This window comes from Canis lupus, chromosome 1 (genome assembly GCF_011100685.1).
Source record: "Canis lupus familiaris isolate Mischka breed German Shepherd chromosome 1, alternate assembly UU_Cfam_GSD_1.0, whole genome shotgun sequence".
NCBI lineage: Eukaryota > Metazoa > Chordata > Mammalia > Carnivora > Canidae > Canis > Canis lupus.
The window spans coordinates 93,526,317-93,553,338 of record NC_049222.1 but is presented as its reverse complement, the minus strand read 5'-3'; the positions used below and the strand labels follow the sequence as shown (position 1 = coordinate 93,553,338).

Here is a 27,022-nt window from a genome sequence, read left to right as displayed (position 1 = left end):
TTTTATGATTATGTATTGTCCTTCTTTGTCTCTTGGTACAGTCTTTGTTTTAAAATCCATTTTGTCTGATGTAAGTATTGCTACCCAGGCTTTCTTTTTACTTCTATTTGTGTGATAAATTCTTTTTCATCCCTTTACTTTCAATCTGCGTGTGTCTAGGTCTGAAATGAGTCTCTTCTGGGCATTGTATAGATGGGTCTTATTTTTTTTTTTTCATTCTGTCATTCTATGTCTTTGATTGGAGTGTTTAGTCTATTTATATTCAAAGTAATTATTGATAAGTACATACTTATTGCCATTTTGTAACTTGTTTTATGGTTGTTTTCGTAGTTCTCTGCTCCTTCTCTTGTTCTCTCATAGTTTGTTGGCTTTCTTTGGTGATAGACGTGGATTCCTTTCTCTATTTTTTGCATATATATTACCAGGTTTTGATTTGTGGTTGACATTAGATTTATATGTAACATCTTATGCATATAGCAGTCTATATTAAGTTCATGGTCACTTAAATTTGAACCCATCGTAAAAGCACTAAATTTTTACTTTGCCCTACCCTGACAGTTTAGGTATATGGTATCATACTTTATATCCTTTTATTTCATGGATCCCTTGGCTGATTTTTTTTTGTGTGTGGATATACTTACTTTTATTGCTTTTGTGCTTCCTAATTTTCTTACTACTGCTTATGATCTTTTCTTTCCACTTAAAACTCCCTTCAGCATTTCTTGTAGGGCTGACTTGGTGGTGATGAATTCCTTTAACTTTTGTTTGTCTGAGAAACTCTTCATCTCTCCTTCTATTCTGAATGATAGCCTTGCTGGATAGTGTTCTTGATTGCATTTTTTTTCAGCACTTTGAATATATCATGCCACTTTCTTCTGGCCTCGAGAGTTTCTGCTGAAAAATCCTCTGATAGCCTTATGGGATTTTCCTTGTAGGTAAATGTTTTCTTTTCTCTTGCTGCTTTAAAAATTCTTTATTACCACTTTTTTTTTTTCCATTTTAATTACTAGTTGTGGATCTTGGTGTGGATCTTCTTGGGTTGATTTTGCTAGGGAATCTCTGTTTCCGGGATCTGGATTTCTGTTTCCTTCCCTGGATTCAGGAAGTTTTCAGCTTATTCAAATAAATTTTCTGTCCCCTTTCCATTCTTTTCTCCTTCTAGGATCCCTATAGTGCAAGTGTTATGCTTGGTGGTGTCTCTGAGTTCCCTCAATATGTTTTCATTTCTTCTTCTTCCTTTTTTTAGGTATTTTTAAAAAATATTTTGTTTATTTATTCATGAGATATATATAGAGAGGCAGAGGCATAGGCAGAGGGAGAAGCAGGGATGTAGGACTTGGTCCCAGGACCTCGGGATCACGACCTGAGCCAAAGGCAGATGCTCAACCACTGAGCCACCCAAGTGTCCCTTTTATTTTTCTTTTTCTCTCTCCTGTTCTATTTGATTCCTTTCCATTACTCTCTTTTCCAGGTTGCTGATCCGTTCTTCTGTCTCTTCAAGTCTACTATTTGTTTCCCCTAATGTTTATTTAATTTCAGTTGTTGAGTTCTTCATCCCTGACTGGTTCTATTTTATGTTTTCTATCTCTTTGTTGAGGGCCTCACTGAGCTCCCCTACTCTTCTCAACTCCAGTGAGTATTTTTATGACCATTTTTTTTACATTCTCTTATCAGGCATATTACTTATCTCTGTTTTGTTTAGGTTCCTTGCTGTGATTTTTCCTGTTCTTTCATTTGGGATATAGTCCTCTGTCTCCTGTTTTGTATAACTATCTGTGTCTCTTTCTCTGTGTTAGGAAAGTTAACTATGTCTCCTGCTCTTGAAAGTTGTGGCCACTAGGGTGTGGAGTGGGAAAAAAAATTTTTTTTTTAATTTAAAGAGAAAGAAAAGAAAGCTGTGGCTTTAGGAAGAAGAGGTCCTGCAGTGCCCTATAGTGCCCTGCAGTGTAGTGTCTTCTGTTCACCAGAACCCGGCCCTTCAGAAATGTTGCATATGTGTGTTGTGTGTGCCCTCCTGTTGTGGTTGAGCTGCTTTTGCTTTCAGTCAAGTCATCTGCAATAGTTCTTTTTGCCTGTTGTGGGCAGGATTTGGTCCCTGTGTTGTTAGTGAGCCAGTCTGGGACTGCCCTGAACTTGAGTTGAGTCAGACTACGTGTTTGGTAGAGCTGTGTAGCACCAAACTTCAGGGTACTCTCCTCACTTTGCCCCCTAGGAAACTTTCATTAATGGGGCCTGCTATCAGACCAGGTATATGCCCCAGCCTGCTGCTGGGGCTCAGCTGGAGTGGTATGTGTGGTTATCTTCCCCTCTCCCTGGGGCAGGACTCACTTTGGCAGGAATCACTCTTGGGGCTGCTCACACACTGCCAGGCTTGTGACACAACTTTGGATGGCCTCTGGCCAAGGGCATGTTGGAGGGCAGGGTCCACAGGAAAACATGGGGTGGGTCACATAATGCCAACAAGGTCTGCATGGTCAGCTGCAGGAGGAGACCCATAGCTCCCAGGAAGACTCCCGTTGAGATTGGTTGAGTTAGAGGGAGCCTAGCTGTATGAGCTTCTTATATATTTGGACATTAACTTCTTATCACATATGTGATTTGTAAATATTTTCTCCCATTCTATAGGTTGCCTTTTCATTTTGTGGTTGTTTCTTTTGGTTTGTGGTCATCCTGCTTGTTTATTTTTGCTTTTGTAATTGTGCTTTTGGTGTCATATCTATAAAATCGTTGCCAAGACCAATGTTAAGGAATTTCTGCCCCCTCCCCCCCATATTCTAATAGGAGTTTTATGGCTTCAGGTCTTACACTTAAGTCTTTAATGTATTTCAAGTTAATTTCTGTGAATGGCATAAGACAGGAGTGTATTTCCATTCTTTTGCATATAAATATCTAGTTTTCTCAACACCATTTATTGAAGAAACTGTCTTTTCTCCATTCAATATTTGGCTATTTTGTTAAATATTAGGTACTGTATACAGGTGGGTTTATTTATGGGCTCTCAATTCTGTTTCACTGATCTATCTTTGTGTTTTCTGCCAGTGCCTTACAGTTTTGGTTATTATGGTTTTGTAATATAGTTTGAAGTCAGGAAGTGTGATGTCTCCAGCTTCATTCTTCTCAGGATAGCTTTGACTTTTCAGAGTCTTTTGTGGTTTCATATCAATTTTAGGATAATTTTTTCTACTTCTGTAAGAAATTTGCCTTTGAAATCTCAATAGGAATTGCATTGAATCTATAAATGGCTTTGCGAAGAATAGACATTTTAATAATATTCTTCATTTTACTCTATCTTTTAAAAAAGATTTTATTTATTTATTTGACAGGGAGAAAGCGTGAGCACACAGAAGGGGAAGCAGTAGGCAGAGGGAGAAGGAGAAGCAGGCTCCCTGCTGAGCAACAGGCCCCAGGTGGGGCTGGATCCCAGGACCCCTGAGATCATGACCTGAGCCAAAGGCAGACGCTTAGCTAGCTAAGCCACCCAGGTGCCTCCATTCCACTCTGTCTTAAAGGCTCTGTGAGATTATTTCTTTAAGTGTCACAAGTGGAAAATGCATCCCCTATGTAAAAATTATAGATGTTTTATATTAAACACAGAACATCATAGCAATTTATCCATCTCTCTGGAGTATATATGGAACATATAAGTACGTATGATTATAAAGTAAACACAGAAGAAGATGAAATTTGATAGGAAACTCACTCAGCTAATTTCTGAGGTTTCAAAACTTCAGTGTCTTTTATCTTGATTTTTGTGGTTCATTTTAGAAGATGAGGTTATCACAGAAAAAGAGTCACATATTCATGTCCTGAGCCCTGTGAGAAAATTCCTTGCTTGTTAAAATAAGTTAGGACATCTACAATTCCCAGAGAAGAAGTCTGACAGGACTTAGCATTTCTTAAAAATTCTTAATTCTCTGAGGATAGGAAAGAACTTCTTCAAATCTTTCTTCAAATAGGGCTCATTTCATATCAAAGAATTAACAAGCCTCCTTAAGCACCTAACATACAGCCATGGAGTAATTAGGCTCATTTGGGGTTAGGGCTCAAGATCTCTTTTATTTTTAAAACACTTCAGATTTGAAATGCCTTGTCAGAACTAGAAAGAACAAAGACAAATCCCTGCTGCATGCAGATATGTAGAGAAAAAGATTAAAAAAAAAAAACTTCTTTATTTGCCTCTTTCCTTTCCTTCTTGCTAATGGTTCCTTATTTTTATTATGCTATTCCTTTAAGTTTCTCTTTGGGATTTTTTTTTTCTACTTTCTGTTTTGAGAGATATTAAGAATACATCTTCCTAAGAGCTCCTGATGTTTAAACTTGGGGAAAAGAATTGTGTTCTTTTAGCCCAAATATCCACTTGTTTTAAATATATATGCCTGCAGCTTCTTCAGGGGACTAGGTGGCCAGGGAGTGTGGCCTGGAGAAGTGCCATAGCAGTGTGCACTTTCATTTGGCAACATGATGGCCATCCATCAAGTTTATAAAGAAGTTGCAGTCTGTGCATGCAGAATTCAGTCACCACATTCTCTTATTTGATCTGATTTTAACACCAGTTCTGTGAAACTGAGACTTCCAATGCCACTTTATACTTGAGGATTAAATTGCAGACTCCCATGTTTGGGAGATTCATGGTGATCTTATCCTTCTCCTCCTTCCTGCATCTTTCGCCCTGTCTCCATACATACATACGTCTCAGAATGCCCGTGTTCTTATGTGACAGCCTGAGATCCCCCACTGTTGACTGGTCCACTGCTGATCCATGAAATTACTTTCCCCCATGTCATAGTTTATTGGCCTAAGAATCAGTCTTTTACCTGAACAGGTTAATCAGGGTGTATCTCTAGGTTTTTAAACACTAGAGGTGAGGCTTCAGCATCTCTCCAATGGCATAGGTTTTAGAGCATTTGTCTCTACCATTTCACTAAAAACATGCTTGTCAAGGTTACCTGTGAACCTTCTGTGGTCATAACCACTGGCACCCTTGTTTATCTTTGAACATATCAAGAGCATGTTCTCACTTCAGAGTCTTTGTGTGCACTGTTCTACCAAATATTCTTATTACTCTCTCCTTTGTTTGTTCAAATAATACCAAACATTAGAAGACTTTCCCTGGCCACGTTTATAAAATAACACACAGCACCACCATCACTACCACTTGGCACTCTCTAAGTCCTTATGCTGGTTATTTTTCTCCATAGCAGTAATGACTACCTGGTATATCATTTGTACATTTGTATAGTGTGCAACTTTCTCCGTTCCACTAGAGTATAAGATCCCTGAGGGCAGACACTTTCCTTGTCACTACTAGGCCTCTAGTACCAGAATAGTGCCAGTCGGGCTCTAGAGCGTAGCTGATTGAGGAATAAATAAACATAAGTCTAGAGCTGTAGGAGACTGCATTTCCTTGCAAGTAGAGAAAGCCAGCATAAGATAAGAGAGAACAAAGCCAGCATGCTGGGGGGAGCAGAGGCCAGGTGAAGGATGAGTCCTTGTTGAGCTCAATTTCCTGATTGTTTCTGATGCTCAGGTGCATTTCTGATCTGCTGCAGCTTGATGGTCCAATCCTTCCAAAGAGTCCATGGACCTTTGCGTTTAAATAGCCTTGAGTTGGGTTTCTGCATCTACCAGGGTCCTAACGAATAGACCAAAGTCATAGATACAGAAGGAGCTATCGGCAGGGCTAGAACTCAGGTTTTGGATTTTTAATCTAGCATCATACCAGGTGTTTCTGCAGCTTAAAACTCTTATGTAATTACAGGACCCAAAAATATTCGTGTCCAAATCCACTTGAAACAAGGCCCCAGAGAGTGTCAGAGATGATGAGATCCTGCTAAACTTGCTAAATATCTGTTTTCCTCCTGCCAGAGGGTGCAATCAATATTTTCAGGATCTGGAAAGACACAACATATCATCACTGAGTGTTCCATTATCAATCATTTCATGATGATATTAAGAATAGCATTTAAAAAAATTAATTGCATAAGTGACAGGAGAAGCCCTATGGCATGATGTTGGAAGGAATGTTAGAGGCCACTTCATCCATCTAGAGAAATGATATGATTGACTTAAGATAACTTGGTTAGTGCCAAAGCTAGTTCTAGAACCCCAAAATCCTAGGCTGTTTCACTTTAAACTCAGGCTCCTTTTGCTATACAAGATGCCCAATTTTTCCTTTTCCCCTTGTCCTTTCACTCCCACTCTGGTCTCTGAGGTTATATACAGCTATGTAAACTCTATTAATAATCTCTTCATCAATAAATTGTGGATCATGCTATTTAGTTGTCTCCAGAGAGTGTGATGACACATTTTAAATGAACTCAGGGTAACCAAAGATTGTATGTTGGAAGACAATCTCACACAAGCTGTGAATGAAATATAAATCAATCCAAACTCAGCAATTTATGGACTCACCCTTGTAAAAGAATAATAACTTTCGGGATCCCTGGGTGGCACAGCGGTTTGGCGCCTGCCTTTGGCCCAGGGCACGATCCTGGAGACCCGGGATCGAATCCCACGTCGGGCTCCCGGTGCATGGAGCCTGCTTCTCCCTCTGCCTGTGTCTCTGCCTCTCTCTCTCTCTGTTACTATCATAAATAAATAAAAATTAAAAAAAAAAAGAATAATAACTTTAGAATATGTCCCAACATATTAAGGGTCATAATGAGTAGACAATTTTTTTATAATTCTGTTTTAGAAAGAGAAATTATCTCAGAACTAAATTCTATTTTGTATTATCTGTCTAGCAGATAAAACAGTCTGGAAAAAGGTATAAATTACCTAATGAAGTAGAAAAACACTAAATGCTTCTTAATTATTGATAGTTTTAGAAAGGTGGATGGTATAAGAATAAGGAAGAGCTATAGCAAACACTTGGGAGAAATAAAAAAATATGTATCTAAATATATGCATGGCTCTAGGTTATATGAAATCAAAATTTCTTCAAATTTGAAAATCCCACTTTAGGAGGCCAGCAAAGGAATGTATCACCTTCAACTGTATGACCTTTTTGAGTAACTCTACTCATATTGAAATCATGAGAGAGAGAATCTAAATTGGCCCAGTCTGGAATCCACTGACCACACCATCACATCCACTGATCAGAGGAGAGCAGGATATATTCCCTGCAATAGCAGAGTTGTAGTTCCCCAAAACAGAAGTAGGAAGAGCTGCATGCTGAAAAATGAGAAATAATAGGTGTCCCCTAAAGTCCTCTGGATTTGTCCCTTTGTCATTTACCCCATATTGTCATAATGTTTTGGGAAACAGCAGAGTGTAGGGCAAAATGACCTGGACTTGGATTCTGAGACTTAAATTTGACCTTCATCTCTCTATAACATTAGACAAGTCATCTCTGTATAACATTAGTCAGGTTTATAACCCTTTGGGGCCTTAGTTTTCTCATCTGTAAAATTAGAGAGCTTTAATGTGTTGTTACAAAGATTTCTTCCTGCTTCATATGGTAAGAATTTATGGCCCAAACTTGGGCGCTGTCCATGGTTCTGCCAAGTTAAAGTGAAATCTTTATAACTGTACTTCAAGGTTTTATTATGATAAATAACCCCAATTAGAGTTTATTCTGATTAAACATCAAGATTCTGATGGTGTGGATTCAAGTAGATACCCAAACTGGAGTGGGAGGGAGCTGTAGAAGAAGTCTTGGATTGGGAGTTAAGAGATGTAGTGCAATGCTCATCTCTGGCATTCATTTACTTTTCTTCAGTGAATGCACCATGATTTCCCTTTGGTTAGTCGGTCTTCTGCCATCCAATCATACAATTCTGATAGAGCCAACTTCACCCTCTATGTCCCCCCTTCATTTAGCGCACTTTGTCACAGTAAGGAATTATACAAGATCACAAGTAGGGCTGAATCAGGTGGGATCTGTAAAGAATTGGCTTTAGAGACCAGTACCAGTAAGGGAAAGTCTGCCTCCTTTTGGAGCATGAATAGGACAGAAACAAACTAAAAAATAACATAAGAGACAAATAAAGAAGGACCATGACATTGTATAGGTTTTTCTTAGGTGCTGAACAGAGGGCTGTGTTCAGGAGATTGACTGCATCCCATAATCTCCCATCAAAAGAAGAGGTAGAGGAAGATGTCCTCTATGAAGTTATCCACTGTTGAGAAAATTTCAATCTCTTCCAGCAGCTCAATAGTACTTAGGGTCAATGACTAGGATAGAAGGAGAGTAAGGTTGAGGAAGGGAGATCACTGCCCACTTTTGAGTAAGAATGAAGAGTCCAATTTAAATTCAATATTCGCCAAGATTCTGGTTGGAACAACAGACATAAAACAAGTACTTACAGTACTATGAGGTAAATACAATCAGATGTGCAAAATATTGTAAGAACATAATGGATGAACATTTTGGTAGTGTTGTGGGGAAACTGCTCAGGGATAATTTCCTGGTGGAAATAAGAGTTGAGACATTGTAAAATAAATATATGAGTTAGGAGAGTGATGCATTGCAGGCATAAGGGGCAAGGGGCAAGGGGCAGGAGCAGCAGAGTGACAATCAGTGGGTATGTTTGAAGAGTCAGTAGGTGTGTTATTGCAGTAAGCAAACTGTTTACTGCAGCTGGAACCCAAGTACAGGCAAGGACAGATAGGAGAGTGAGCTGGAGAAGGAAGCAGGGGACAGATCATGCAGGGCCTTTGATACCGTGAGAAAGAACTTGAACATTTCCCTGCAGACCAGTGGTCACACATTGGTAAACCATAGGCTAATTTTTACTCTCCAGTGTGTTGTTTGGCCTATACAACATTATTTTAAAAATTGAAATGTTTAAAGTTTAAAAAATTTTCACTTTGGTGGTGTTTTCTTTTGCTGTGCAGTAGCATTTTAGTTTCATATAGTCCCACTTGTTTATTTTTTATTTTGCTGCTTGCAGATTTAAAAATTGGGAGTCTTCACGTATCAAAAATCTGTATTTCTGGTCTCTCTAAAAAAAAAAAGGAAGAGAGAAGATCTAGCAATCCTGGGCCCATACTCTGATATGGTGAAAATTGCCTGGAGATAAATAATAGGTATTCTTCCTGGACAGGGCATATGCATTTCCAGCTCATCACAGTTCCCAATACTCTCCCCTGATTCCTCATTTGGCACCTAGTTCCCCTCTGTCTTTGTCTGTGTGGCCCTTGTATTAAGGAGAGTATCTGCAAAAGGACTCAGTTACCTGCATCCAGAATTTAAGTTGCCACTAGTGTGGTGTATGCTGATCAGTAGGTCATTTAGTTCTGGTGCTCAGTTTCTTCATTTCTTAAATCCAGACTAGTTAATTTCCTGCTCCATCATGCTATGATGCTTTTTTCATTAAAACAATGATAAAAATGCTCTGGTCTTATACAGTTTTCACAGATTTCATGTGCTTTCTTAATGGCCTCTATGAGATAAATACTGTGTTCTCAATTAAAGAGATGAGTAAACTGAGGTCCCGAGAGGCCAAGAAAGAAATCCTGTGCCCTTCCTTCCTTTGCTATGCAGCAATGTTATGCTTGGATTTCTCTTTTCTGATATTTCCCAGGGTTGGTGCAGCATGAGTAAAATAATGAAATGCAACCAATTAGCATATATGAGATAAAATATATAAGGTGTAATTCCAAGGCAGTGGGGCAGTTCCCATATGATAAACAAAAAATTGTACCTTTATCTTTTTTTTTTTTTAACTTCATGTGTTTTATATTTTTGCGTCTTGGGGAAAAAGGAACTGAAACTGAGCTCATAAGATTTTTACTCCCTTTTTAAAGATAATTTATTCAAGCATAAAATCTTTGAAACAATTTTGTAATCAAGTCTGAAAACAGAAAAAAAAAAAGATTTTTTATAAAAAAAAGTCTGAAAACAGTTTACAATCCTCAGAGGCAGGAAATCCAGGACTAGTTAAAGTGAAAGGGTATATCTGCAGGGAATGCAGATATCACTGGTTCCATATACACCAGGGGCTTTGGCTCTTCTTACATGGTCCTCTGAAGGGAAAGGAAGCTGGACTTCTAGTGAGGCATTGACCTGCTGTCTTCACAATAACCAGCAAGATAATGGGAATACCACACTTGTGAAGTCATGTCCAGCAACCAGATGTTTTGTTTCATACAGGTGAATGTGAAGTTACTGGAAATGAGACTGCTATACGATGGAATCACTAGAAGTCTGGCTTAATGATTCACATACAACAGAAAGACCAGAGCTCAGAGCTTATCATTCCTATGCTTTCAAGAAAAGTGTGTGAACTGGAAGACAATTAAGATCATGATGCTAATCCAGATTGAAAGGATACAGGGGAAGATTAGAACATGATTCCATATCACTTCTGATGGGAGAACATTGCTTAGGTTTCTTTATTATTGTGTATGTGAAACAGAATAATTATGCTTTTGTGAATTAAACAGTCTATATTATTTTGCAGAAAAGCTTTTGTAGGCTTCAGATGCTGATTGAGGAAACGGCAAATGAGCTGAATGAAAAACCCAAGATTGCATCTCAAATAATCAGCTCCCATCGCTTCTCCTCCTCATTGCTCTAGGGATCAACCATCAGATCAAATTTCTCTTGGCCATAGTCCTATTCTTTAATCCTTCCCAACCCTCCTCCTCTGTGGCAAATCACTAGTGCCTCACACAGCTATAGGAAGTCAAGTCTCCTTGATTGTGTTGTGGAGAAGTTTGGTATAGAACCGCTCTGCAGCGAGACACTAGGCAGGGACACACAGTGGAATTGTAATGTCTATCTCAGAAGAAGTAACATAATTCTGTCTTCTTTGAGCCTAGTTCTTTGAATCTAGACTCGCTAAGCTAGTTCCTTTTCCTTGGGAAAACCAAGACCTTTCTGACAGAATTCCCAGGGCAATCCAGAGTTTAGGTCAAATCTGCTTTCTTTGCAATCACTTGACACGTAAGTATATTATTCCTTTCCCTGGACCTCACATTCACTTCCTGAACTGGCCTCCAGAAACATGTTTCACAAGTGTTTTCTCTAAGAATGTCCTCTTGATTCCCTTAATCCCAGCTTATCCTCCTTTTCAATCCTGGTTATTTTCTTCTCTGTCATTGATACCTCCAATTTTAGTGTCTTTAATAGGGTGCCACTTGTTTTTTTATTTTTATATTTATTTTTTTTGAAAAGTAGGCTCCATGCCCAAAGTGGGGCTCGAACTCAAGACCCTGAAATCAAGAGTTACATGCTTTACTGACTGAGCCAGCCAGATGCTGCCCTCCCCCTCCCCATCCCCCTCTTCTCCCCTTCCTCCTCCCCTTCCTTCTCCTCCTCCTCCTCCTTCTTCTTTTTCTTCTTTCTTCTTCTTCCTTATTCCTGGCAAGAACCTTAAGATTCCTTAAGAACACTGCATTTTCATTGTGTCTTTGTTGTTGCTTTTAACTCATGAATGGGAAATTCATTTTATGAGAGAGGAGACTTCTGGTCAAATTGGAAGAGTAAATTCATATTTTGACACACCTCTTCTGCTCCAAAATGCTGATGCAACAGATAAAATATAAAAAAAAGAAATAAAGAATATTAAATTGAGCCTTCTGTGATTACAGTTCTTATAGATTAAAATCATCAAATTTTAGAAATTTTAAATGTTCATCTTAAAATAGAAATGGACTGAAAACACAAGATAAATATCTCTGTGTATCAGAAATGGACAAACAATGTATGTGGTGAGTGAGGCTGGAGTTACAACTTTGCTGGGTCTGGAAGCAGGCAGTAGTAGCAGGATTTTGACTCTCTTGGGTAACAGCGACTTGAAAATACCTCACAGGAGTTGAAGGACTGGACACAGGATTGTTACTTGAAACCAGGTCTTGGAATGGGACTTAATATCTCATAAAAGAAGATTGGAGGAAAAATTGCTACCAATGAATGCTTAGATCCCATGCATCCTGGAACACACATGATTTGGGAGGAAAGAGGACATGGGCCTAATGCTTTGACCAGCAATGGAACCAAACTTCTGCTGACTCAGCAGCTTGATTGGCCATATCCCAGTTGTCACCCCAGGGCTTCTCCAACCTGTCCTTATGAGGCTGTGCTCTGGATTGGAGTCTGGGGCACCAAATGGAGGCAGCTTCCAAACTCCTGGAATGAGGGGTGGACAGCAAAGAGGGATAAAAGGAAAATGAAAAAACAATCTTTTCAATTTAAAACAAACCTACAGGGGTGCTTGTCTGGCTCAGTCAGTAAAGCATGTGACTCCAGATCTTGGGATTGTGAGTTCAAGCCCCATGTTGGCTGTAGAGATTACTTGAAAATAAAATCTTAAAACAAGCCTGTAATGTAATGACTACAAACGTATGAAAGAATCTAATAGTAAGAAAGACATGAATTCATTAGGGAATGAAACCAATTTATTAATTTGTTTAATGTGTTTATCTGACAAAGACTATAAACTATGCATGTTTAAGGCATTCAAGGAGAAGAAGGAAGGCATAAATTTTATTGAAAAAATAAATTACAGAACAAATGTAACAATGAAACAAATGAAATCTGAAATGAAAAAGTATGCATTAGATAGAAATCCTGGAAAACAGACACAATGAAAGTCTTTGGAATATAAAATTTCATACTTGTAGGGAGAATTAATGAATTGGAAGACAGTGTGAGAAATTCACTTGGAATGCAGCACAGTGAGACAGAGGGATAAAAAAATCAAAGTGTGTGGAAGGGCTGATACATTGAAGTTGAGAGGACTGGCATTGACCATTGTGTTACATTTTGATGGTGTGTTATGACCCCATGTATATAATTCTTAAAAGCAGGCCAGACAATGCTACATGTTTAATGAAGATCTATATATGCAGTAGGATTCTATAAAACTTGAAATGATAAACACCAAATTTCAGGTAAGCTGTTGCTTCTGAAATAGGACAGGAGTCAGCATAAAAAATGTTTCACGTTGCCACCATCTCACAATCTCTTTGGCTCATTCCCCCCTCCTTAGGAAAATGAATATCCATCTTCATATTCTCAGATTTTTCTCTTGTTGATTATGGGGAGAGGGACTTTTCTGCGACATGGACAAATACAGTCTGTTATCCAGCCTTTCGTTGCTTTTAGTGATACAGTCTTCATTACTAAAGAAGCATATTGGGGATGCCTGGGTGGCTTAGTTGGTTGAGTGACTCTTGGTTTTGTCTCAGGTCATGATCTCAGGGTCATGAGATCAAGCCCAATGTGGGTTCAAAACTCAGCAGGACCATCTGCTTGATGCTCTCCCTTATCCTCTGCCACTCCCAGCCCCACCCCTGTGTGTGTAAAAAATGAGTTCTTCTTTCTTCTTTCTTCTTTCTTCTTCTTTCTTATTCCTTGCAAGAACCTTAAGATTCTTTAAGAACACTGCATTTTCATTGTGTCTTTGTTGTTGCTTCTAACTCATGAATGGGAAATTCATTTTATGAGAGAGGAGACTTCTCTCAAATAAATAAATAATCCCCCCCAAAACCATACTAGTTGTATCTATAATTTTTTCTCTTTAAACATTATCTAAAGAAAATATGGCAAAATATTAATATTTAGTAGGGTGGTGTGCTGGGTACCTGAGCATCGGTTATTTTTGTTTCATTATTATACTTCATAATAGAATGAAAATATTTCATTTGAAAATAAATTTATAAAATAAAGAAGAATAAGAAGCCATTTAGTTAGTGTCAGTGTTTGGGGCCCTGATTCTGGAATCAGATTGCAGTCCCTGGAATCAGGGACTCAGAGGAGTCCCTCACTCCTTAAATACTAGTTATATGACTGGTCTTTCTCTCTGCTCCAGCTTCCTCATTTGTAAACTAGTTGTCATCACGAAATCTACTTCATGGAGGTACTTGAGGATTAAATGAAAAAGATTACATGCATACCCCCAGAGCTAGAAGATTTGGGCAATATAGATATGTGGAAAGAATAAAACAGCCTCATCCAAATCATACTAACGTCTTCATGGGTATACACCTGTGGTCTTTTTCCTGGATATGCATATAAATATAACCCTAATAAATCTAAGCCCCTCATGCAGCTTTGGTCTAGCTAGCAAAACCTGTATTCACAGAACTCAAATTTTTTATTGCTGCTTCTGCAAAACCATGAAAGGGTTGAAATACATTTCTCTAGTGCGGTCTCACAGCTCTGTTTCTTCCATCCCATTTCCTCGGACCCTGTGCTATTCCATATCCCCTAGAAAACTCTTCTTCTTCCTCACCTTTTCTCTTTATTGTAGCACTTTATTATGTAGATGTGTTGTCCTTCTAGATGGCCCTCCTTCTCCTTAACTCCCTCTTCAGTTCATCTCTCTGCATTATTCTGATTACACATTACAAAACTCAAAGAATTTATCTGAGAAAAACAGAACTCTTTGCTTGAGGTAAGATGTCATTGATGGAGACCATAAAGGTAGCTTGGGTATCATGGCAGCAGTGGTGTTGGGAACCTGAGCAGACAAAGACTGAATTTGCTCTGGAGGTGTACGGAGGAAGAATGTGAACATTATGATGTTATAATTTTGATTATATTTCCTATTAACATGACATCAGACTGTTTATATTAATTTGAAACCAACTTCTAAATATATACAAAAATGTCCCTTTGATATTTTTCAATAACACCATTTTCCTTGCATAGTTTCCTGTAATATAGAGTAAACAATGTTCTATGGTTATTTCCAAATTTTTAAACAATGCTTTGATGACCTCCTCATAGCTGTATGTATATTTATACCTTAATTCCTAGAAGGAGCATTGTTGAGTTCAAGAATATATCAAATACCTAAGGCTTTTTCTATAGTAGAAAAAAATATTGGGGCGCCTGTGTGGCTCAGTCAGTGAAACATCTGCCTTCAGCTCAGGTCATGATCTTGGCATTCGGGGATGGAGTCCCCGTGTCAGGCTCCCTGCTTAGCTGAGAGCCTGCTTCTCTCTGCCTGCTACTCCCCTTGCTTGTACTTTCTCTCTCTCTCTCTCTCTCTCTCTCTCTCCTTCTCACTGTCTCTGTCAAATAAATAAATAAAATCTTTAAGAAAAACTCAGCACGAGCGTTGTGAGTCACAAATAGATTTTTTTATAGTTTTTTTTTTCTTCCAAATATTCACATTTGCACTGAATATCCTTAAAATAGCTACAATCCACAGAAAGTCTGGGGGGAGATTTTTGTTACAGGCTATTGTGTCAGCCTTCTTTGCTGAGATTTAAAAATAAAAGAGCCTTTTCAGTGGCATGGCAAATCTGTCTTTAAATACTAGGTGGATGCAGGATCATATAAAACTAATATTGAAGGACTTTTTTAGGGGTATTTGGGTGGTGCTCAGTTGGTTAAGCATTTGCCTTGGCTCACGTCATGATCACAGTGTCCTGGGATCAGCCCAGCATCAAGCTTCCTGCTCAGAGAGGAGCCTGCTTCTGCCTCTCCTCCTGCCTTTTCCACCCCCCACTGCTTGTGCTCTCTCCCCGCATCTTTTATAAATAAATAAATAAATAATTTTTTTTTTATATAAAGAGGATGCTTTTTGAGGCTCTTGTGACAAGGGTCAGGAGACCCAGAGAAGGGAAAGGGACGTTGCCTTTACTATGTTAGAAAATATAGTCTGTGTTTCAAACAATAAATTTACAAACAGATTTTTGGAACACAAGACTTATGTGTATACTTCCTAATAATTTTCAGTGGCTTTCGATTGCCACCAAACATTCGATCTTTACATGGTATTCAAAGCCTATTTACTTCCCAGATTTATGTCTTACAGGTCCTCTTCATGACCCTGTATTACAGCCAACTGAGCCATATGCACTCACTAACCCTACATTGCTTTCCAACTGCTAATACATTTGGTCAAGTTGCTCCCCCACTTCTGTTTGTTAGAATCCTATCCTACCTTTGAGAATCAACTGTAATATTTCCTGAGTCCCCTCAATTAAATATGACCACTTACTCCTGTAAATATCAAAGGTACTTTATTCTTTATTTTTAAAATGATGGCATTTATTGAGCAACTCCTAAATAGTGACCTTTACTAAGCATTTTGCAGACACTGTAATGTAATCCTCATGACAGTTATATGGGGAGAGACATTAATTTTACATGTGGTTCTTTGCTGGAACTTGCTCTTTCTCTATCCATCTCTGAATGTAGAGAGAGAGACAGACAGACAGACAGACAAGGTCCTAGAGTAACACTAGCAAACATCACTGATAGTTACATTTATGTAAGTCATGTAAATTCTTTTTATAAATACAGAGTGAAATGTGGACATAAAATGGTTCTGCCGTTTGGATGGTGGCAGTAGGTGGTATTTATGTAAGAACTAATGACAAAAATTCATGGCTAGCAATATGTAAAATAAATTTTCTTTGCAGTAAAAAAAAAAACAAACAAAAACAGCCTACTGCCTATTTTTGTACATGGAGTTTTATGGTGACATAGCCATGCCCATTGATGTACATTGTATGTATGTATATTGCCCATAGCTGCTTTTGTGCCACAATGGTAGAGTTGAATAGTTGTGACACAGACCATATGGCCAACCAAGCCTAAAATATTTGCTATATGGCCCTTTGCAGAAAAATATTGCCATCCCTTGGGCTAAGAGGATGGTGGGACCACATGATGGAAAGATCCTAAGTCCCTGATTGACTACTTGGAGCAGAACAGTTTGGCCCGACACCACCAATCTGAACTGACCTGTGATGGAAGTAAGAAACAATTTTTTATTCTGTTAATGCATCAAGACTTCTGGGTTGTTTGTTCCAGTAGTTGGCCTAGTCTCACTAACGTGAGAGCGACATAAACACTCTAACTATCCCAGAGAGCAGTCAAATGGTTCCTCTTCCCATGACCCAGGAATGTGGGGAGATTGTTGCTGAGTTCTTTTACTGGCTTCTGATGCCTTTTAAAAATTACAGGTGAGTATGAGAGACATTCTAGGATCTCAACTCAGCAACATGCTCCACAAACTAACTATCATGACGGCAGCTGAGAAGCTACTGATTTAATCTAGTAAATAAACAGCTTAGGAAAAAATATCCCAGGGATTGCTGAGGCATGTACTTGGCTGGTGGTCAAGCGAGAGAGGTCAAACTGGGAAAATCTGGGAAGCCCTTCTATGTGCCTGGCTTCTCCTGAGTTAGAGGAACTGGAACTAAGGAATATCCTGGCTTGATCACTGCTTCTTTTCTTGGAAGAGCAGTGTGTGACATGCTTTTATTTCTTCAGGGAAAACGCTAGGGGAAAAAGGAACTCTGAGATAAAGATAAACTTTCCTAGGAACTCTGGGATATTGAAAGTGACTACAATGTCTCAACGGAAATTTGAATTAAGTTGAGGGCCATTGACAGCTTATCTTTGGCCTGTATTTTGTTTGGAAGTCGAACAACCTAGTTGGTAATCTATACATTCTCCCACAACGGCCATTTGGGTTTCTTGCCCCATTGCCTTCCTGGGGGAGAATGAAGATGTTAATCTCCTGCAGGCTTTGTTTCTTTGCTTTAACAGAACATAGTGCTCTTGGAACAATAAAGCCAGTTACAGATTAACTGATCCTGACGTCTTAGTTTCATGGAACCATCAAAGTCCAAGTTGGATAACTATTGCTAAGATTATTTATGAGGGCCCTACCCCGTTTTCCATGCAACAGAAGTCTGTAGTGATAACCCTGCATCTTTCCTCCTGCTCCCCCCTCCATCTAGGCTGAGGATTGCAAACTGGCATCAGCAGCCCACATTCTTCCTACAGATATGTTCTGTTTGATCTGCATAGTGTCTTAAAATTAGAGTGACTTCATACAAAAGTCCAGGTCTAAATTTCTCTTAAAAGTTAGGACAGCCGAAAAATATTGAGGGCCCATGTTCCCATCCACCAACAATAATTCAGAGCTGGAATTAAATCGGATGTCCCTTCTAACTGGATGTGGTTACCAACACTCTTTCTTTCCTTTTTAAAAAGATTTTATTTATTCATGAGAGACACAGAGAGAGAGGCAGACACAGGCAGAGGGAGAAGCAGGCTCCCTGTGGGGAGCCCAATGCAGGACTTGATCCCAGGACTCTGGGATCATGCCCTGAGCCGAAGGCAGACATTCAACAGCTGAACCACCCAGGCATCCCCCAACCCTCTTTCTTATCTTAACTCTGTTATACCTCAGTCTTTGCCTGCCTGGTTCCTGTAGACATTAGAGTTCCTGGTTCTCACTCCAGGTCTCCTTACTGTCTCTGCTTATTTCAATTTTGTTAAATAAAAAAGAAGAGTGGATGAGGATAACCTAGATAGACATCATAGATCTACCATTATGTGACTTCAGGCAAGTCATTTGATATATCTAGCTTCCTTATTTATAAAATGCCTAAAGCAAAAAGTGGACTGTTCAGAAAATTAGCCAAGGAGATGCATGAAGAATGGGTCTTAGTTTTAGGTTTTCACTTTCTTCTGCAGGACCATTACATCTCTTTCTACCTTGGTCACCCTGCATCTAGTCTTTTCACCCTTCCATTCCATAGCTTTAAATGTTTTATGTACCCTCCAAACCCACTAAACACCTACCCTATGCCTGGTATTGGGTTGGAGACTTAGTGGTCAGTGATAATAGACTCTGTCCCTATTCTCATCAGACTTAAAGTTCTAATGGGGGAGATAGACATATCAAATAATCCACACAGATAAATGTAAAATTTTCACTGGTACAACTGCTATGAAGATGACCTTCACATTAAGAGACCATGTGATGAAGCCTTTGATGAAAGTGGAAAGGTCAGACAAGGCTCTCGAGATCTGCAGGATAAGGAGTTGTATGATTGGAGAGAGGTTTGAAGAATATTCTAGGCTGTGGAAATAACATGTGTAAAAGTTCCGTGGGGACAAGAAACAAGGAAAGGACAGGGAAGAAGAAATCCAGTGGGTCAGGTACAGAGGGAATAAAGAAGAGTGGGGGGTATGTGGCTGGAGAGGAAGGTGGATCAAATAGCACTGTGTGCTGTGCTTAGGAGCTTTATCTTTATCTAAAAAGCACTGGTAAAGCCTTGGAAAATTTTAGCAGGGGGTTTTATGGAAAGGTAAATCACTCTGTAGTGTGGAAATCAGATGGGAAGAAATAGCAGGTCAAATCCTATGAAATTTTCACTTCCAGACTTATTTTTGTCCTAGAAGATGGCTGATAGAGTTGGTGCAGGGTAAACCAGTTAGGGGACTGGGGAGAGATGGCCATGGTTTGGACTAGGATGGAGTATTGGAAATGGAGAGGTGGACAGATCTGATAGATATTTACAGAGTAAAGTCAATGAGCCTTAGTGACAGATTGGTGTAGGACATCAAGGATGACTTCCGGACATGTGTGCCCCAATGGGAAGTGATATTATATGTAAATAATTTGGTGAGCAGTCAGATTTGGTGAGCAGGGATGATCCACATGGAATTCAAAGTGCCTTTGCAACAACCAGGAGGAGATGGCCTTTGAGAGCGTTTTTACAGGTATATCTTGCCTTGGCTTTAGCTGGATTCTAGGAGGCATTGAGTAACCCTAGACTATGTTAAATTACCAGCTAGAGGTTCTACATCACAGAAGTTTTATAAGTTAAAGCCCTAAACCTATGTGTGGTGTAGACTCGAAGTTTTGATTTTCTTTTTTCTTTTTTTAAAATTTTATTTATTTATGATAGTCACAGAGAGAGAGAGAGAGAGGCAGAGACATAGGCAGAGGGAGAAGTAGGCTCCATGCACCGGGAGCCCGACATGGGATTCGATCCCGGGTCTCCAGGATCACGCCCTGGGCCAAAGGCAGGCGCCAAACCGCTGCGCCACCCAGGGATCCCGAAGTTTTGACTTTCTTAGGTGACTTTTCATACCCCCCTTAGAACCTCAGGCAGATGATGTGTTTATGAAGGAGTTCAGTTTCATTCTTTTCCTCTCTTAGGGTTAAACCTACAATTTATTTTAATTTATTATTATTTTTTTTGTAGGCTTTAGATATCTATCTCCCTTGCCCTAGAGGGCCTACAACTCTATCTGAAACTCCTCTGACCTCTTCCTGGAATAAGCTCATATTTATTTCTCTGACTTGATTTTGTGCCATTCTTGGCACCGGAGGATTTTTTCTTATCAAACTTGGCTATGTGAAAAATAAATTTGTTACATCATGTCTAGCATTTCTGTGTACAAGGAGCCTATTTGGATCAGCTCAGTGGGCTGGGTGGTCAGAAGTGATATAGTAAATATTCTATACATATTATTAGAATGGTTATATAATGAAGTATGGTGTGCTATTCTGTAATTTGACTTAAGAATGCATCTCTTGTCACAAGACAGGTAAATCCTGCAGGCCGGTTGCCATTTGACCTTGCTATTAGGCTTCAAACTCACAGAATATAAAAATGTGAGCATGACCTGAATCCTGGGCTTGAGTTTCAGTGCCAGGGCAGCTGGTTCATAGGTGCTCCAGAAAGACATTTTGATCTCCAGCCCTCATCACAAAACCTGACACCCAATGGTTGCTAAATGAATATCTGTCCAATTAAACAGGAGTTGAAAAAAAAAGTCATAATTGGAGAAGATGGGAATTCTTGGCCTATCTTTCATGATGGAATAAAGTTTCTGGGGTTAGGACAGAGTTGTAATCAGAATGTTTTTTCAAGACCCAGAATGATGTGTCATCTCAAATTAGCATCCATCTCACTGTCTGTCCCCCACCCATCTATTCCTGAAATACAGATGACAATGATGCTGTTTGAAGTTCTTAGATAAAATCTTTATGGATGATTCATTTTCATTCATATAGCATCTATTGATTATTTACTATGTCCAAAGTTTTTCTTGGTAAGGTTCTATGAGGTATAAAGTGATGACTAAGACCCAGGCTCTCCCTTCAACTACTTAACAGCTTAATGATAGGGGATGGGGACAGAAGTGTACAATCCACTAGAATAAAAATACTCCTTATCAAATGCTTTCCATGTGCCAGGCACCATGCTAAGAATTTTAAATTTCATTTAAGCCTGTGAAGTGGAAACTGTTATTATGTCCATTTTGTCAACAAGGAAACAAGCATGGAAAGATTAGGAAGTGTACACAGGCTACACAGCAAGAACGAGCCAGAGCCAGAATTGAAACCTAATCATTCTGATCATAGACCTCAAGAATTCAGATATTTGGGTGTACAGAAGCCCAAATAATCCACTATGGAAGGTGATATAGGCTGTAATAGATATTCAATCTCAGGCTGACTGCACAAAGGTGGGGTTCAAGAAAAGCTTTATGGAGAAGTTATGGCATTCTGACAGATAGTGATCAGCGAAGAGCTAGGGGTAGGAAATGATCTGAACAAGGGCAGAGTTCAGAAGAAGGCACCTCAGCATGTTTGGGAAACTGTACATAGTCCAATCTGGCTGTGTGTGGGTTCCTTGTGTAAGTCAGGAAAGAAGAGTTACTTGGGAGTTAAATTTCAGTTACAGGACCTTGGAGCTGGGAGCAGGGAGGGAGTGTGCCATGTTTTTCTCACTATTGGTCATAAGTAATAGTAAAGCCAGTAGACAATTGAAGCCTCTAGAATGAATTTGGGCTACTCTGTTTCAGAGTGGTAGTGAGGACTCTATCTCAAAGAAGAAACTAGATGACTTAAGATATTTCTAAATCTTCTCTGGAGTTCAACATAAGCCTTCTTAACCTGGGGACTCCAGACTCATGGATGGGTGTCAGGGATCCGAGAGCCTTAGGGAGTTATGGGCGAAGTTGTGCATTGCATGAACATGTGTGCTTCTTTTCTAGGAGGAGGTGGTTCACAAGATTCATCTCTTGGTCTAAGGGTTCATGGTCAAAGAAATATTGCAAACCATGGTTCCAAGGAGAAAAAGCCAGCATCGATCTCAGTGGGACCTTCCTTGGAGCCAGGAACTGGAAGCAATGCCCCAGTGTGTGTCCTAAATCTTTGGGATTCAAAACTGATTTTGAGTTCCTCACTGACAAACAGAGCTTTCCACAGAAATATCAACACTGTGCCTCAGCAGAAGCCCTGCCTCAGGCAGCTTCTGCCCCAGGACTACAGGTTATCTGGGTTAGCAGGCCCAGTCCTTAGCAGAAGGATTAGGGAAGGCAGATCTCACTGTAAAAGTGTCAGTAGGAAGTGGATCACTTTTGAACTTCTGTCCCTGGAGGTTTACAAGGGTAACAGGAAGCTACAATTTCCAGGAAGATGACAGCTGTTTGGAAGCATTTCTGCCATTGCACTTTTAACCCAACCCACCAGAGTCACTCAGCATAAAACAGGCTTGACAGCAAGGCAACTTGTGGGCAAGGCCTGTGAGAAAACCCTTCATTTACTCCTGTTTGTCAAGTCTTGCCTAGCAGGCCCTGCCATCACAGACACCAGCTGAGGTGAGGTAGGAAGGCAGAAATGCCAGTGATGAAAGTGAGGTTTCCAGGCAGATCCTTTGATGCATAGAAATAGTTGTGGTGGAGGCTGGTGTGGTGGTCAGTGGCGTGTTTTGCATAATGATACTCTTTGATAAAGAGAGACGGAGTCCTGTGTGCATTAGTCAGGATTAGGACTGTCTGTGAGTAACAGAAAAATGGAAGACAACAGTGGCTTCAACATGACAGAAGTTTCTCTCTCTCACATAAACCCAATCTGGAGTCCAGCAGCCCAAGACTGGTTGGGTAACCCCGTGCTCGGCAGGGAACCAGCTTTACCCTCACTTGTTTCTCCACCAAACCCAAGGAACTACTTCGTGATCCAGGATGGCTCCCCAATCTCCAGCCTGGAGGAAGAGAAAAAGAGGAAGAAAGGAGCCCCTTTATATTAATGACACTCCCGCAGAGGCCTCATGTCACGGTTCTGTTTGCATGCTGTTTTCCAGAACATACTGATTACAGCTAATGTTGACATGGTTGGAATCTTCTAGTCTTACACTCGGTCATCTAAGTGTCTGGTGAAACACTGGGGATCCTGTTCTATCTACATGTGGACAGCTAGAGGTCTCTCAACACTGTCCTTAGGAAAGATGGAATGTTTTGATGTTGTTTTGATAATTCCAGAGACCTTAGCAAACCTGATCTGCCTTTATTGTTTAGGTGATTTAGTTGTTCCTCCCCTGCCACGGAGAGCAGATTCATAGAGAGAGTATCCTTAATTTTTGTTAGGAGGACATGAGAAGCAAGATGTCTTCATTTACTCATTTACTCATTCATGTAGTCACTCACTCATTCATGTGTCAGTACTGTCATTTTGGATATGGTTTGCTGTTCATCACATTTATGCTTCCTGTCGAAAGTGTAGAGTTATTTCTGGAAAGTAGTTGTCCTACTAGAGGCAAGGTTTCTCTGCCTCTACCATCGAGGTGGGCTCGTATGACCAGCTTCTGCCAATGGGATGTGAATAGAGGAGATGCGTCCCTTCTGGGAGGAGGTGCTTAAAAAATAGGCAAACTGTCTTTAACACTTATTTTCCTGTCTGCCTCTGGGGGCAGGAGACCCTGAGATCTAGCAGCTGGCAGAGACACAGGTAGAAGTTGCTTGGGCTCCAGAATCACACCAGGAAAGACTGCCCACCAAATATCCATACTGGACTATTGCATTGATGAAGGATCAACTATCAGCTAAGGCTTGGTACGAGGGTATGCAGCAGGTCACCTGCTTTCCTGTGACGGTGGTTAGCTCAGCTCCCACATCAGAACTAGATTCAAATGCCATGTGCAGCACTTACTAGCTGTGAGATTGAGAGTTCAGGTAATTTCTCTTAATCTCTAATAACCTCTCTTTTCTCATTTATAAAATGTGACTTACATACTACATACAATGTGTGTGTGTGTGTGTGTGTGTGTGTGTGTGTGTGTGTGTGTGATGCTGGCACCAAGTAAATGCTTCAAATATTAATTCTTATTCTTATAATCACATACTATTGGGCTACTCCTTTTCTGTTTATTAGGGTAGCTTTTGCTCATTTGGAATAATCAAAAAGTTTCAGCTTATTTACTTAGTTCTTCTCTTGTGCCCTCAACTTGTGGGTCTCTTTCTCTCTGCTAAATGGTCATCAATGATTCTGTAGAGCAGATGTCTCCTTCCCCACCACTTTGTGGTAGGCAGAAGGCCCCTGAAGATGTCCCTGTCCTAATCTCTGGAGACTGTCAATATGCTACTTTACATGGCAGAAGGAATTTTGCAGCTGTGATTAGATTAAGGCCCTCTAGTTGGGGAGATAATCCTAGATTACCTAAGTGGGCCCAATGTAATCAGGAGTGTCTTTAAAGATGGGAGAGGGGGCAGCCCTGGTGGCACAGCAGTTTAGTGCCACCTGCAGCCCGGGGTGTGATCCTGGAGACCTGGGATGGAGTTCCACATCAGGTTCCCTGCATGGAGCCTGCTTCTCTCTCTTGCCTGTGTCTCTGCCTCTCTCTCTCTCTCTCTCTCTCTCTCTCTCTCTCTCTCTCCGTGTGTGTCTCTATGAGTAAATAAATAAAATCTTAAAAAAAAAATAAATAAAGATGGGAGAGGGAGACAGAGAACCAGAAACGGAGATAGGATGATAGATGGGTGTTGGAGTGGCTTGATTGCTGACTTGGAAGGTGAAGAGCGCAAGCCAAAGGGTGTAAGCTGCCTCTAAAGCTAGAAAAGGCAAGGAATGGGCCCTGCCCTAGAGCCTTTGGAGGGAGCACAGCCCTGCCAAAGCCCTGGTTCTAGCCTAGTGAGACACACATCAGACTTTTCTCCTACAGAACTATAAATAATAAATTTATATTGTTTGTCATTAAGTTTGTGGTAATTTGCTACAGCAGTGATTAAGTCAAATCATGGGAAGCTTGACTGGCTCAGCTCTACCTTTGGCTCAGGTTGTGATCGTGGGGTCCCAGGATAAAGTCCCACATTGGGCTGCCAGCATGGAACCTGCTTCTCCCTCTGCCTCTGTCTCTGCCTCTGTCTCCCTCTATGTGTCTCATGAATAAATAAATAAAATCTTAAAAAAAAAATCCAAATCATGTCCTTCCCCTAACATGCTGTTGCAATGTGCATGCAAAACTCTTTACTGAGGTGGGAGGAGAGATCTCAGAAATGAAGCACAGTGCCGGGATAAGAAGGGTGGAGTCACTGGCTACCACGAGCTCTCCCTGCCCCACACTCGGAAAGCTACTTCAAGGTCTGGGGCCTTGTGTGTGACCCCACCCTCCATGGATCCTCTTTAACTCCTGGCCAGACTTTCTATCTTTGTTTTGTGTCACGGATACTTCATGGTCCGCCCCTGCCCCCTCCCTGCACCACAAGCTATGAGCCTCCCAAATCCTGTAGTGGGTGACCTTTAAGTAAGAGCCTGTCTCCTATTTCCCTGTTGGCAAGGCTCTGGCTTTGAACTTGAGCAATCATGGATTTCACACTTGTGATGTGAGCCCTGAGATGTTCCTGCCCCTCCCACCCCTTCCAGATAGCAACATATAAGAGCCACACTGGCACCTTTTTTTTTTTTTAGGTGAAATTCACACATAAAATTAACCATTTTTTTTTAAGATTTTATTTATTTATTTGATAGAGTGAGCACAAGCAGGATTAGTGAAGAGGGAGAAGCTGGCTCTTTGCTGAACAGGGAGCCCAATGTGGGGGCTCTATCCCAGTACCCCTGACATCATGACCTGAGCCAAAGGCAGACGCTTAACTGACTGAGCCACCCAGGTGCCCCAAATTAACCATTTTAAAGTATATCATTTAGTGGCATTTAGTACATTTGTAATGTGTGCAACCATCACCTCTACCTACTTCTAAAACATTTTCTTCATCACCAAGATGACAAGGGATAACATGCTTGATAATAGCAAGGTGGTGGTGGAATCAGCACCTCCCACACACTTTTTCCACCTGGAGAAGATCCTAAATATGAATAATTTAGTGACACTGGGAGAATGTATTAATTCTTCAATTCCTTGGCTGAATAATATTTTATGATATGGCTAATCACATTTTGTTTATCCATTCATCTGTCCATGGATACTTGGGTCGCTTCCCCCTTTTGGCTATTGTAAATAATGCTGCTATGAACATTTGCATGTGAGTTTTGTTTAAAGACTTCTTTTCAGTTCTGCATGGACCTGTATTTTCATATCTCTTGGGTATCTTCCTAGCAGTGGAGTTACTGGGTCATCTTGATGTTTGATACCTGCTTATTTTGTTATCAAAGATAAATATCTCCAGTGTCATCTTTGTGGCAGAAACTATCAGGTACATGAAATTAGTGGTGACCTGAAATTAAGGGATATAGGCTGTGTCAGAAGCCAAGATACCTCCTGTCACCCTCTGAAATAGTAAATGGGTTAACCTGTGTGTTCATGTTCTAACTCCCTCAATGACTATGTGAGTTCTACAAGGGCAAGGATTTGCTATATTTTGTTCACTTCTGTTATCTCTAATGCCTATGACAGGGCCTGGATCAGTATATATTGAATGAACACATGAACATTTGAAGGAATAACCATCAGTGCTCTGTGATTTCATGTCCTATCTCTCCTGGAAGTCCTAACCCTTGCACTGCGTTCACATCCATGAACTATTTAAAGGGCATCTTTGTGTCCATTTTTTCTTTCAAGATTCAAGAATACCTTAGATTACAGAGTAGGTATTCTTTCCTCACTTAGATTAAGAAAATGATGATCAGAAGTATCAATTTGTGCTAACTGACTTAGCTAGGAGGTTGTGACAGAGGAAGGTAAGGGTGATGTATTATTTTCCCAGGACTATAACAAATCACCATGAATTAGGGGGGTTAACAGAGCAGAAATTTACACTCTTTTTTTTTTTTTTAGGATTTTATTTATTTAAGAGAGAATGAGTTGCGGGGAGAAGCAGAGGGAGAGGGAGAAGCGGACTCCCTGCACAGCAGGGAGTCTCAATCTCAGGACCCAGGATCATATTCTGAGCTGAAGGCAGAGGCCTAACTGACTGAGCCACCCAGGAGCTCCAGAATCTTATACTCTAATCATCCTGGAGGCCAGAAGTCTGAATTGAGGTGTCAACAGAACCAAGGCTCTAGGGAGAATTCCTGCCTGCCTCTTCTATCTCCTGGTGGCCGTAGGCTTCCTTGGCCATTGCAGCATG

The 27,022-nt window shown here is 40.3% G+C and overlaps 1 long non-coding RNA gene across 1 annotated transcript in view; it reads left to right on the top strand.

The window, feature by feature from the left end:
* The window catches only part of LOC111096955, a 42,247-nt gene extending 17,920 nt beyond the window's left edge, over positions 1–24,327 (top strand). The window contains exons 2-3 of the long non-coding RNA XR_005353190.1: positions 16,531–16,662; positions 21,719–24,327. This is a non-coding gene — a long non-coding RNA (uncharacterized LOC111096955). The remainder of the gene's footprint in view (positions 1–16,530; positions 16,663–21,718) is intronic.
* Positions 24,328–27,022: the final 2,695 nt, after the last annotated feature.